Source organism: Oryx dammah, unplaced genomic scaffold (assembly GCF_014754425.2).
Source record: "Oryx dammah isolate SB20612 unplaced genomic scaffold, SCBI_Odam_1.1 HiC_scaffold_15, whole genome shotgun sequence".
Lineage (NCBI taxonomy): Eukaryota > Metazoa > Chordata > Mammalia > Artiodactyla > Bovidae > Oryx > Oryx dammah.
In genome coordinates this window covers 44,641,998-44,656,290 of record NW_024070199.1, presented here as the reverse complement: position 1 = coordinate 44,656,290, position 14,293 = coordinate 44,641,998, and positions in this window count along the sequence as shown.

The following is a 14,293-nucleotide window of genomic DNA, read 5'->3' as shown; positions in this document are numbered from 1 at the left end:
AGTCACCGCAAGGAGCACGAATTCCAATTCCATCCCCCACCAGCAGGGCCAAAATCTCTTAGTGGAAGCGGTAAATATGGGCTTTTAGGCAAATGTACAGTGACTCGCAGACACCTCTGCTTAGGGAGCACCTGAATAAAATGCTGAGTCTCGTGCCGGTCAAGGCACAGCTTGGGGCCTGCCTCCCAGAGCACAGCCCAGCGAGGTATCCAGGTGGGACCAAGAGGCTCCCAGCTCCTGGTGAAGCTGGGCCTGCCCACGCAGAGGACTCGCAATGCATGCCTGCCGGTCATCCAGGTCTGGGTGTGCGCAGACGGGGATGGAAGGCTATCTGGCCTCTCTGTTCACGTTCTGGAACCAAGAGCTGTGGGCAGGTGAGCTAGCCTCCCTGCTGAGTCTCCTGAACTCTGCTCACGGCCTCACAGGTGAGAAGACAAAAGATTTATGTGGTTCTTAGACAACAGCCAGTGCCCTGGGGCACTGCCCGCTATGCCAGGGCGTCAGAGCCCAAGTGTCTTCCAATCACCCGAGACCCAAATCCAAGGCCTCTGGCTTCTCAAGGGGAAGTGGCATGCCAGTTCGTCAGGGAATTCCAGTCTGGGGGCACAGCCCATGCCTGGGAGGAAGCCTGAGCACATCACCAGGGCGGGCATGGACAAGGGAGCCCAATCAGACAGCCTGGCTAGAAGGATGATGGGTGGCCACTGCGGGCTGGAGGGTATCCTCCCAAAATGTATACGTTGAAATCCTAACTTCAGAACGTGCCTTTCGGCCTTTCCTGGGGGTCCGACAGCTAAGACTCAGATCCCAGTGCAGGAGGACCAGGTGCGATCCCTGGTCAGGGAACTTGATTTCTCATGCCACAGCTAAACATCCCCCAAGCTGCAGTGAAGACCTGGTGCAGCCAAATAAATAAATAAATATTAAAAAGAAAAAAGAATGAGGTTTGTTTGGAGGCAGGCCATTTGCAGATGGGATTAGCTTCCCAGGTGGCACTAATGGTAAAGAACCCGCCTGCCAGTGCCGGAGATGCAAGAGATGGGGGTTCAGCCCCTGGGTCGGGAAGATCCTCTGGAGGAGGGCACAGCAACCCACTCCAGTGTTCTTGCCTGGAGAATCCCAGGGACAGAGGAGCCTGGCAGGCTACAGTCCAAAGAGTCCAAAAAGTCAGAAATGACTGAGTGAGTAACACTCTGGATAAGATGAGGTCACCCTGGGGACAGCAAGGAGATCAAACCAGTCAAACCTAAAGGAAATCAAGCCTGAATAGTCATTGGAAGGACTGATGCTGAAGCTGAAGCTCCAATACTTTAACCACCTGATGTGAAGAGCCGACTCATTGGAAAAGACTCTGATGCTGGGGAAGATTGAAGGCGGGAGGAGAAGGGGACAACAGAGGATGAGATGGTTGGATGGCATCACCAACTCTCCAGGAGTTGGTGACAGACAAGGAAGCCTGGCGTGCTGCAGTCCATGGGGTTGCAAAGAGTCAGACATGACTGAGCAACTGAATTGAACTGACCTGCCTTTGTTTTTGTTTGTTTGTTTGTTTGTTTTGGGGGGAGGGGTGTTTTTGTTTTTAAACAACAAAACTGTGCCTGTTTTACAAATGTAGTCTTTACAGGACCAGAAGGGTGGCTCCCGAAATCCTTCTACCACTCCCAAGGCCCTCCCTGTTTATCTTCAAAGGCTTGTAAATATTAAACGAAGGGGAAACTCAGTCATCCTAGGAAGAACTTGCCTATGTTTTGGGGATGAAAGTGTCCTCTCTGGTCTTCTCAGGAAGTCTTGGGCTTCCCTGGTGGCAAAGAACCAAGGAAGAACCCTCCTGCCAGTGCAGGAGACACATGTTCGATCCCTAGGTTGGGAAGATCCCCTGGAGGACAGCATGCCAACCAACTCCAGTATTCTTGCCTGGAGAATCCCATGGCAGGTTGCAAAGAGTCCTACATGTCTGAAGTGACAGCATCTGCCCTTTAGTATCTTTGGAATTTTTGCCAGGGGCAAGTATTGCCTGTGCGAGAGAATTAATGAAACTCAAAAAAATATATACTGGCTCAAGTGAGGGAAAAAAAAAGAATCTGCCTACCAAGTAGGAGACATGGATTTGATCCCTGTGTCAGGAAGATTGCCTGGAGAAGGAAATGGCAACCCACTGCAGTATTCTTGCCTGGGAAATCCAATGGACAGAGGAGCCTGGTGGGCTACAGTCCAGGGGCTCACAAAGAGTTGGACACGACTGAGCAACTAAACGCAAGCACAAAGAAGAGACATCTTGGGACTTCCCACTGATCCAGCAGTTAGGAATCCAAGCTTCTACTGCAGGGGCAGAGGTTTGATCCCTGAGTGGGGAAATAAGATCCCACAAGCCGCTCAGTGAGGCAAAAAAAAAAGTGAAATTCTAGGCCTCTGAGAATACAATGCCAAGGTAGAAAGTAAACAACCAAATGCACAGAGAAAAAATGTAAAAGGCCTGTGAGGAGAAGAAACCCCTCTCTGATTCTCTGCTCCGCCACACCCTCACGTGGCTGTCCGCTCAGGACCACACACCCGGCCACCCAGACTGCACATCTGGTCACGGAGCTCGGAGCTTCCACCACACCAAGCAGTCCTCAGACTCAGGATACCAGCTGGGGGTCCGACAGCTGAATTCCGATGCCACCAGCCTGGGGAGACCCCTGACCCAGTCCCACTTCAGAGCCCATGGCCAGTGCAGGGCTTCTGTGCTTCTGACCAATAGCAATAAACTAGAGTTTCTCCTAACTCCATCCTGAGTCCACAGTTCACTGGCAAAGCTCACAGAACACAGGGAAACAGTTTCCTTATTAAATTACTCACTTATTGTAAAGCTATTGTGTACGTGCATGCTAAGTCACTTCAGTCATGTCTGACTCTTTGCAACCCCATGGATTGTAGCCCGCCAGGCCTCTCTGTCCGTGGGATTTCCCAGGCAAGAATACTGGAGTGGGTTACATTTCCTACTCCAGGGGATCGAATCCACATCTCCTGCGTTGGCAGGCAGATTCTTTACGTCTGAACCACCAGGGAAGCCCATTAAACAAATACCTAACTGTGAAAATGAAACCGTATGTGTCCGCCCCACAAAAACACACCCACCGCACCTGGGGCCATGTGGGATCTTACTTCCCCAACCAGGGATTGAGCCCATGGGCCTGCAGTGGGATGGTGGAGTCTTAACTGCTGGGCCACCAGGGAAGTCATCTCACCCCGTGCCCGGACGCACCGGGACCACTTTGGGTCCCAGCCTGTACTGACTACTATGCCTATGGGTCTTGAGTCTCAGTTTCCACCTCTGGGAAGTGGAGACGACCTGGCAGGTGAGCGCGCTGGGAGGTCAGTTTGTAGGTGGACTGCCTAGTGGCCCACAGCGGGTGTGGGAGCGGTTCTACACACCCCTGCCCTTCTCCCCTCCTCTACAAGGTGTCTGACTCTGCCTCAAGCCAAGCTGAGCCCACTCCATCACTCCCTTCCATCCAGCGCTAGCTACAGGCCAGGTGCTGTGCCAGGCACTTTGCACCCGCTTTCACACTGGGAAAATCAATAAAGGGAAACCTTACTAAAAACGGGTTCAGGAGGCCACAAGGGGGAGCTCTCACCACTTGACCCCAATTCAGATTCTGGGTAGGAAGTGACACTGCCTACTACCTCCAGACCGAAGAACAAAGATTTTCTCTTTGCCTGGCAACAGCTCAGCCAATGAGAGACTGTCATAACTCAGCCAATGAAAACACACTACACTTCCAGCCCCCAGTTTCCTCCAATGGGCTTTCTGTTTACAACAGTTCTTCCCAACGCCCCTTTGTCCTCTATAAAAGACTTTGGTCTCATCTGGTCTGGACTTGTATGTGGTTTGCCATAGTCCCACTGTATTGCAATAAATTGCTGCTCTTGAATAAACCTGTTTGCTGGTATAAATAAATAAATACCTGGCTATTTTATTGTTTTAGGTTAACAATAAAATCCCCCAAATAATCCCATTGTATTAGAGCTGTCCAGACGAACAGAACCAATAAGATATATATAGATACAGAGATTTATTATGAGAGACTGGCTCACACTATTATGGAGGCTGCCTCAAAATCTGCCATCTGCAAGCTGGCGACCCAGAAGAGTATAATTCTAGTCCAAACCTGAAGGCATGAGGACCAGGGCCATTAGTCGCTGAGTCACGTCTGACTCTTTGCAACCCCATGGACTGTAGCCCCCCAGGCTCCTCTGTCCATGGGATTTCCCAGGCAAGCATACTGGAGTGAGTTGCCATTTCCTTCTCCAGGGGATCTTCCCAACCCAGGGATTGAACCCTGGTCCCTGCGTTGCAGGCAGATTCTTTACGGTACGAGCCACCAGGGAAGCCCCAAGAATCAGGGGAGCCAATGATATAAGTCCCAATCCAAAGGTAAAAACCAGGAACACTGAAGTCCAAGGACAGAGAATGGGTGTTCCCGCTCAAGCAAAGAGCAGATTTGCCCTTCCTTTGCCTTTTTGTTCAATTCAGGCCCTCTAATTGTCTGTTTAAAGCAAACATGATAGTATTATTTTTATTGAAGCAGGAAAAGAGAATCAAGAAACAGATAAGACAAAGGGAAAACAACTGGTTAGCTAGTAGACTTTAGTCTGGCTATATTAATTATTCATTAAAAATAAACAGACTAAACATGCCAGTTAAAAGATATTGTCAGGTGGTGGGAAAAAAAAAACAAGACTGCAGTTTACAGGCTGCCTACAATAGATGCACTCTGATATTAATACACAGGTAGGTTAAAAGTAAAAGGATGGGGACTTCCCTGGTGCTCCAGTGGTTAATAATCCACCTGCAATGCAGGAGATGTGGGTTCAGTCCCTGGTTGGGGAGCTAAGCTCCCGCACACCATGGGGCCGCTAAGCCTGTGCACTGCACCTAGAAAGTCTGTGTGCCTCAACAAAGATCCTTCATGCCTCAACTAGGACCCTATGCAGCCAAATAAATACATATCTTTTTAAAAAAAGAAAAAAACTTTTCAAGGGAAGCCAGTTTGCCAACCACTGGGGCTTTGTTCCTCTTGTGATTTCCCTGGTATTTAAGAGGTGTGCAGATCCTAGAATGCCTGAACCAACTGTTTTGAGCTTTTGTTGCTGTTGTTCAGTTGCTGAGTCATGTCCAACTCTTTAGTAGCCCACCAGGCTCCTCTGTCCCTGGGATTCTCCAGGCAAGACTACTGGAGTGGGTAGCTGTTCCTTTCTCAAGAGGATCTTTCCGACCCAGGGAGCGAACCCAGGTCTTCTGTGTTGCAGGCAGATTCTTTACCATCTGAGCCGATAGGCTGTACTAAAATAAATATTTTTTAACAATGTTTGTAAAATAGGTAAAAAGATGGAAAAGGTATGATATACAGATACTAATCAGAAGAAAGCTGGAATGGCTATAATGGTGGCACACAGAGTATACCCAAAACAGGAGAATTAGCAGAAAGAGAGAGCTTGTATAATAACAAGCCCATTCATCAGAAAGACATAGTAATCCTAGATGTGTATTTTGCCGACTACGGTGCATCTAGTCAAGGCTATGGTTTTTCCTGTGGTCATGTATGGATGTGAGAGTTGGACTATGAAGAAAGCCGAGCTCAGAAGAATTGATGCTTTTGATCTGTGGTGCTGGAGAAGACTCTTGAGAGTCCCTTGGACTGCAAGGAGATCCAACCAGTCCATTCTGAAGGAGATTAACCCTGGGATTTCTTTGGAAGGAATGATGCTAAAGCTGAAACTCCAGTACTTTGGCCACCTCATGCGAAGAGTTGACTCATTGGAAAAGACGCTGATGCTGGGAGGGATTGGGGGCAGGATGAGATGGCTGAATGGCATCACTGACTCGATGGACGTGAGTCTGAGTGAACTCCGGGAGTTGGTGATGGACAGGGAGGCCTGGCGTGCTGCGATTCATGGAGTCGCAAAGAGTCAGACACGACTGAGCGACTGGACTGAACTGATAGAGTGGATGGCGCTGCCTCACTGATGGGGGTTAGGCCACCTTCTTGACTCACTCTGTGATTCAAACACTAATCTCTCCTGGAAACACCCTCACAGGCACACCCAGAAATAATGTTTCACTAGCATCCCTCAGCCTGGTCAAGGCAACAGATTAAAATTAACCATCACACCCATGGAATTCTCACAATAATCTTACAAGGCAGGCTTTTATTATCCCCTAATTATCAATACAAATAAGGAAGTTGAAGTTGGGAGAAGTTAGGAAACACAGCCAAGGCCACACTGCTAGCGTAGGCACCAGCAGAGGCGCCTGGACCTGAGGCCGGGTGGCCTAGTCCCAAGCCGAGCTGGGGAGGTCTGTGCTGGCAGGGAAGGGAAAAATGCTTTCCTCCACCCATTAGTTCTCCAGCTGGGGCCCCATAAGTGAGACGGACCAAAAGCAGGTTAATAAGGAAAAGGCGGGGACTTCCCTGGTGGTCCAGTGGTTAGGACTCCGTGCTACCACGACAGGGATTCGATCCCTGGACAGGGAACTAAGATCCCACATGCCGTGCAGCTGGGCCAGAAACATGAGCACAAGGAGGAAAAAGCAAAAAGACGTTTATTAGCCTGGGCGTCTCATAGGGACCCAAGGGAGCACCAGTGATGAGGAACCCATTGGGGTGGTTAGAACCTGACCTTAAATACCATCTAAACTTAAAGCCAAAGAAAAGAGTATTTGGGCTTTTGGGTGGGTGAATACAAATTGTAAGAAGGTGACTGGGAAAAGAATGAAAATCGAGGGTTGTTTAATGAGGCTTGCTCTGCAGGTTTAAGTTTTACCTTCTCCATTGATGAGAGTTTCTAGTCCCCTGCTTCCTAGATGGGAGTGGGAGATTCTTTACAAAAAGAAATTGCCTTCATAAATAAAAATTTCTGGAATTCCCTGATGGTTCAGTGACTAGGTACTTTCACCGCATGGGGCACTGGTTTGATCCCGAAAGCTAAGCAGTGTGGTACAACATAACATAAACTTCCTTTACAAAAGGAAAACCTGCGCCCTGTCTTTAGAGCTTTTAGAGCGTTTTCTGTATCTGATGGTTCTCAGTGGCTTTGGTTATTGTTCAGTCGCTCAGTCATGTCCAACTGTCTGACCCCATGGACTGTCCTTCACCGTCTCCCAGAGCTTGCTCAAACTCACGTCCATTGAGTCGGTGATGCCATCCAACCATCTCATCCTCTGTCGTCTCCTTCTCCTCCTGCTTTCAATCTTTCCCGGCATTAGGGTCTTTTCCAATAAGTCAGCTCTTTGCATCAGGTGGCCAAAGGATGGGAGCTTCAGCTTCTACGTCAAAATAACTCAAAAGCCCAATAAACCTAGGTTGTGGTGGCTTGTCTCATGCCCTCAAGCCTGCTTCTCCCCTCCACCTGCCCCAGAATTGCTCTCAGCCTCTCGGAGGACCCTATACCTGGAGGCCCAGACTCCATCAGAGAAGTCTCTTGAGTTCAAGAAAGCTGATCCAAGGTTTTTATTTCGCCATCCTTGGGGTAGACATCTTCAGATTTCTGTAGGGTGGGGCATGGCTGAAGGAGGGCTGTTGGTGCCATCACAGCCTCCTCTGGGAGGGACCCTACCAAGGTACAGAGCACCCTCGGGGCCGACAGAAGAGGCGATCCCATCAGAGGTTAACGCTTGTTGCTTTCATGGCCACAAACGTACCTCCCCAGAACAGCCAGCCCTTATTCCAAGCAGAGACGTCTGAACCACACTTGGAGAGTTCGTTTCATTGTATTTATTTCTTCGTTCATCCATTCATGCCATGTGGCCTGCGGAATCCCAGTTCCCTGACCAGGGATCAGACCTATGCCCCCTGTGTCCGAAGCTTGGAATCTTACCCACTGGACTGCCAGGGAAGTCCCAGGACTCCATTTTAAGTAAGGTTTCCCTTTATTAGTTTTCACAGCTACTTGTTTTATATATACACACACACACACATATATATATATACTCAGTCGCTCAGTCATGTCCAACTTTTATAACCCCATGGACTATAGCCTGCCAGGCTCCTCTGTCCATAAGATTTCCAAGGAAAGAATATTGGAGTGGGTTGCCATTTCCTCCTCCAGGGGATCTTCCTGAACCAGGGACCAAACCAGCATCTCCAGCATTGGGAAGCAGATTCTCTACCAGCTGAGCCATCAGGGAAGACCCAGTTACTTGTCAACTATTCCCCAATTAGGGTTTTTTTTAATTCAGTAACTAAACCATGTTTCAAAAATATTTAATAAAATGGCAAACGGTATTGAAATAACATAAACTTAGGGGGAAGGGAGAGTGGCGTCTAGTGGCTCAGATGAGGAAGAATCTGCCTGCAATGCAGAAGACCCCAGTTCAATCCCTGGGTCACAAAGATCCCCTGGAGAAGGGAATGGCAATCCACTCCAGTATTCTTACCTGGAGAACTCCTTGGACAGAGGAGCCATGGCAGGCTACAGTCCATGGGGGTGCGAAGAGTTGGACATGACTGAGCATGCATGCAGAGGGGAAGGGAGAGTAATTTCAAATAGCCCTTTTGGAGAACAGTTTACCAGTCTGCAGCAAAATTTGAAGTGCCCTAACCAGGTGGCTCAATGGCCAGAGAACCTGCCTGCCAGTGCTGGAGATGCAAGAGATACAGTTTCAATTCCTGGATCAGGAGGAGGGAATGGCAGCCCACTCCAGTGTTCTTGCCTGGAAAATCCCATGGACAGAGGAAGGAGCCTGGCGGGCTACAGTCCATGGGGTTGAAAAGAGTCAGACATGACTGAGCAGGCACACACACAACCTTGGACTCAAGTTTCCTTTCCAGGTATTATTTTATCAAGTAAACAGCTATAAAGACCTTACCTTTAGCTCTTCAGTACTATTAAACTCCAAATGAAATCCTATTCCACATGGTTACCTATAAGGCCCTACACGACCTGGCCATCTTCATACCTGTGGCCTCCCCACCACCTGCAGCCACGCTGATCGTGCTTCTCCTCACTTCATCCAGGTGTTCATGCTATGTCACCTCCTTACACTGGGTTTCCCAGCCTCCTGATCAAAATCCTCTCTCCACCCCCCACAGGTGCCAAGACACAGTATAACTTCTGGAAAAGGGAAAGAAGCTGATGCACACTTCACAGCACATGGCAGAATAAAATCCAAATGGATCCAAGTCTTAAATGTAAAACTTGAAAATATAAAAGTATTAGAAGGGAATATAGAAAATCTTCTTTATGATCCTAGAGTAGAGACAATAATTTTTTCTTTAAGTCAACATTCAGAAGCCATAAAACAATAATAAATGTATAGGAAAAAATCTTCTTTAAAAAAATCAGCCAAAAGATGAACTGTTTAGCAAGTCAAAACCAAAATGAGAGACTCCTTCATGCCCATGAGGATGGCTATAATCAAAACTACAGGTAGTAACAGGTATTGCTGAGGACATGAAGAATGTGGAAACTTCATGTACTGCTGATGGGAGTATCAAATGGTGCATAGCCCCAAAGTGGGGAGAAATCAAATATCCATCACCAGATGAATGGATTTTTTTAAAAACGTGGTATATCCATACAGTGAGACAGTATTCAGTCATAGAAAAGAATTAAATACTGACATATACTACCACACAGATGAACATCAAAAACAGTATGCTCAGTGAAAGAAGCTGGCCCCAAAGCCTACATAAAGTATGATTCCATGCATGTGAAATGTCCAGAACAGGCAAATCCACACAGACCTGCAGTAGATTAGTGGGTGCTTAAGCCTGAGAGGGATGGGGTCAAATGGGAAGTGACTGCTAATTGTAGGAGGTTCCTTTGGGGAATAATGCAAATTTCCAAAATTGATGATGGTGATCATTGCACAACTCTGTAAATATACTAAGAACCATTGAGAATACATTTCAGCTGGATGAACTATATCTTACATGTGAATTATATATATATAACATATATATCTTATATTTTATTTATGTATTTTGGCCACACTGCGTGGCTTACAGGATCTCAGTTTCCCAGCCAGGGACTGAACCTAGCCCACAAAAGTGAAAGCCTGGAATCCTAACCACTAGGCCACCGGGGAACTGCTGTGAATTATATTTTGATAATGCTGTGGGGTTTTTTTAATTAATTTATTTTTTATTGAAGGATAGTTGCTTTACAGAATCTTGCTGTTTTCTGTCAAATCTCAACATGAATCAGCCCTAGGTATACATATATCCGCTCTCTTTTGAACCTCCCTCCCATCTCCCTACCTATCCCACCCCTCTAGGCTGCATACAGAGCCCCCTTTTGAGTTTCCTGAGCCATACAGCAAATTCCCATTGGCTATTTTACACATGGTAATGTAAGTTTCCGTGTTACTCTCTCCATACATCTCACCCTCTCCTCCCCTCTCCCCATGTCCATAAGTCAGTTTTCTATGTCTGTTTCTCCATTGCTGCCCTGAAAATAAATCCTTCCGTATCATTTTTCTAGATTCTATGTATATGTCTTAGAATTCAATATTTATCTTTCTCTTTCTGACTCACTTCACTCGTATAATAAGTGCTAGGTTCATCCAATATAATGCTGTTTTTTAAAAGACGCACTTGGGCGGGGGCGTGCGGGCGGGGGCGTGCGGGCAGGGGCTTCCCTGGTGGCTCAGTGGTAAAGAATCTGCCTGCCAATGCAGGAGACGTGGCTTCCATCCCTGGTCTGGGAAGATCCCACTTGTCTCTGAGCAACCAAACCCGGGGACCACAACTAGTGAGGCTGTGCTCTACAGCCCGGGAGCCACAACTGCTGAACCCCACATCCTCAGCTACTGAAACCTGGACACCCCAGAGCCCGTGCTCCACAAGAGAGGCCACCGCAGCAAGAGGCCCACGCACCGCAACTAGAGAGTAGCCCCCACTCGCCACAGCTAGAGAAAAAGCCCGCATCACAACAGAGACCCAGCGCGGCCCAAAACAAATAAATAAATATATTAAAAAAAAAATTTTTTTAAGACACACTGGTGCTTGCTATTGTAGAGTTTGCAAGATCTCTTGTTATTCTTACGACTCTGGCAGTTAATGCTGCCCAAGAATCCACATATCTGGTTGCAAAATTAAGAGGCTCAAGGAAACCCAGAATACAAAAATCTAAAATGGATCGGTCTTGACTTGGTCAATGGTAAAGCCCGCGACAACACACAAGCAGGGGTGTTTGAATCAAGCATGGTTAAATTTAAGAGTCTGCAATTTGCAACTGAAGCTGCAATTACCATTCTTTGAGTTGATGATCTTATTAAATTACACCCAGAAAGCAAAGACATAAGCATGGAGGTTCTGAAGATGCTGTTCACTCTGGAGCCCCTGACGACTGATCTCTTTTATTTATAATAATGTTAGATGCAGTTTTCTTTTACCTTGAGTATTACACATTTAAAGTGCAACAGGCTGCCAGAAAAAAAAAAAAAGACACACTGGTGAAGGTATGAGGATTAATTTTACATCTCAACTTGACTGGGCCACAGGAGGCCCTGGAACTTGGTCAAACATTATTCTAGGTCTGTCTGTGAAGGTGCTTCTTGATGACATTGACCTTCGAATCAGTAGACTAAGGAAAGCAGACTGATCACCCTAAATTTGGCTGGGCCTCATCTAATCAGTTGAAGGCTTGAATAGAAAAGGCTGGTCTCCACCTGAGTAAGAGGCAGCTCTGCCTTGGAAGGTTTTCATCCTGCCTTCAGACTCAAACTGAAACATTGGCTCTTCCCGGGTCCTGAGGCTGCTGGCCTGCAGATTGGAACTACGCCACCAGCTCACCAACTTGAAGACTGCAAATCATAATTAGGTGAGTCGATTCTTTTTAATTTTATGGACGTACAGTTGATTACAGTGTTGTGTTCATTTCTTCTGAATAGCAACATAGCTCAGGCTCTTTGTCATATTCTTTTTCATTATGGTTTGTCATGGAATTTTGAATGTAGTTCCCTATGCTATATAGTATAACCTTGTTTACTCACCCTATATATAATAGCTTGCCTCTGCTAATCCCAAACTCCGATTCCTTCCCTCCCCGACCTCCCAGCCCCTTGGCAACCACAAGTCTGTTTTCTATATGTGTGAGTCTGTTTTCTAGGTATGTACATTTGTCTCATATTTTAGACTCCACATATAAGTGAGCTCATATGGCATTTTTCTTTTTCTTTCTGACTTACTAAATGACAGTCTCTAGGTCCTCCCATGTTGCTGCAAATGGCCTTATTTCATTCTTTTGATGGCTGAGTAGTTTTCCCTTGTATATATCTATCATATTTCTATCCTTTCATCTGCCGATGGACATGCAGGTGGTCTCCATGTCTTGCCTACGGTAAATAGTGCTGCTAGGAACACAGGGGTGCGTGCATCTTTTCAAATTATAGTTTTGTCTGGGCATATGCTCAGGAGTGAAATTGCTGGATCATATGCCAACTCTGTTTTTAATTTTTTGAGGAACCTCTATATTGTTTTTCCATAGTGGTGCACCAGTTCCTTATAATTATTATTTTATATTGCACTATATATAAAATTACATGTGTATTATATATACGTAATCTCCTATACCCATCTGCTTCTCTGGAGAGCCCTGCCTAACACAGCAGGCAGACAGTAACATACATCAGCACTGTGCACACGCAAGGCCTTGACCCAGCAATCACAGTTCTAAAATTCACTCCATGGACTGACTTCCAGGTGGAAGAACTGACCTTTGTACAGTTATTCACTGCTACAGCATTATACGGAAAGACAGGAAACACCCAAATGTCACAGGGCACGAACAGACTGTGGTAAAATAAACCCTATGATAGAACAGTGTGTACCCTGAAATCACACACAAATAAAGTTGAACAGGAAGCTCTGTCCTGTGAGGACAGGAAAATAGTGCCAAGACATATAAGTACATTTTTTAAATCTATTATAGGCAAACACAGAGCAGGGGGCTATAGCAAGCTTCCTTCTACACCAGTAAGGAGGGAAATATACATACAACTCATTTCTGCTTGTATTTTCATAAGGAAATTCTGAAAGAAAACATAAGAAACCAATGAGTGTGTTCAATGTTTTTCTAGACACTTCTTGTATTGATTTGATATTTGAGCCAAATGAATGACTGGAACATATTCCCTATTTAAAAAACATAAACAGCCCCTCCTCACATACCTGCAGTGCCCTTGTAGAAGGTCAGGTCCAGAAGGGTGGTGTCGATTTTGTCCATCCTTATACTTCCTGAACCTAGGAGGGGTCTGGCACACAGCATGAGCCCAGGAAACACATTTGGGGTGAATGGTTAGAGAGACAAACTAACAACGGCAAACAACTGAGAATGCTCCAAATGAAGGAAGGCGCCTTCAAACCGCGGAGTGCAATAACACTATAGTTAAGAAAGAGCTGTGTCTGAACCAAGTGACTTCCAAAAACATACTGTTAAGTGGGAGGTGGGGGTATTCCATACAACCCAATCTGACTTATGTAAAAGAGACCTCTAAATAAAAGCATATATATTTAGTGTGATGTAAAATGTGAAGCCAGGCTTCAGCAATACGTGAACCGTGAACTTCCAGATGTTCAAGCTGGTTTTAGAAAAGGTAGAGGAACCAGAGATCAAACTGCCACCATCTGCTCGATCATCAAAAAAGCAAGACAGTTCCAGAAAAACATCCATTTCTGCTTTATTGACTATGCCAAAGCCTTTGACTGTGTGGATCACAACAAACTGTGGAAAATTCTTCAAGAGATGGGAATACCAGACCATCTGACCTGCCTCTTGAGAAACCTATATGCAGGTCAGGAAGCAACAGTTAGAACTAGACATGGAACAACAGACTGGTTCCAAATAGGAAAAGGAGTACATCAAGGCTGTATACTGTCACCCTGCTTATTTAACTTATATGCAGAGTACATCAAGAGAAACGCTGGGCTGGAAGAAGCACAAGCTGGAATTGAGATTGCCGGGAGAAATACCAATAGCCTCAGATATGCAGATGACACCACCCTTATGGCAGAAAGTGAAGAGGAACTAAAAAGCCTCTTGATGAAAGTGAAAGAGGAGAGTGACAAAGTTAGCTTAAAACTCAGCATTCAGAAAACGAAGATCATGGCATCTGGTCCCAGCACTTCATGGGAAACAGATGGGGAAACTGGAAACAGTGTCAGACTTTATTTTGGGGGGGCCTCCAAAATCACTGCAGATGGTGATTGCAGCCATGAAATTAAAAGATGCTTACTTCCTTGGAAGGAAAGTTATGACCAACCTAGATAGCATATTAAAAAGCAGAGACATTACTTTGCCAACAAAG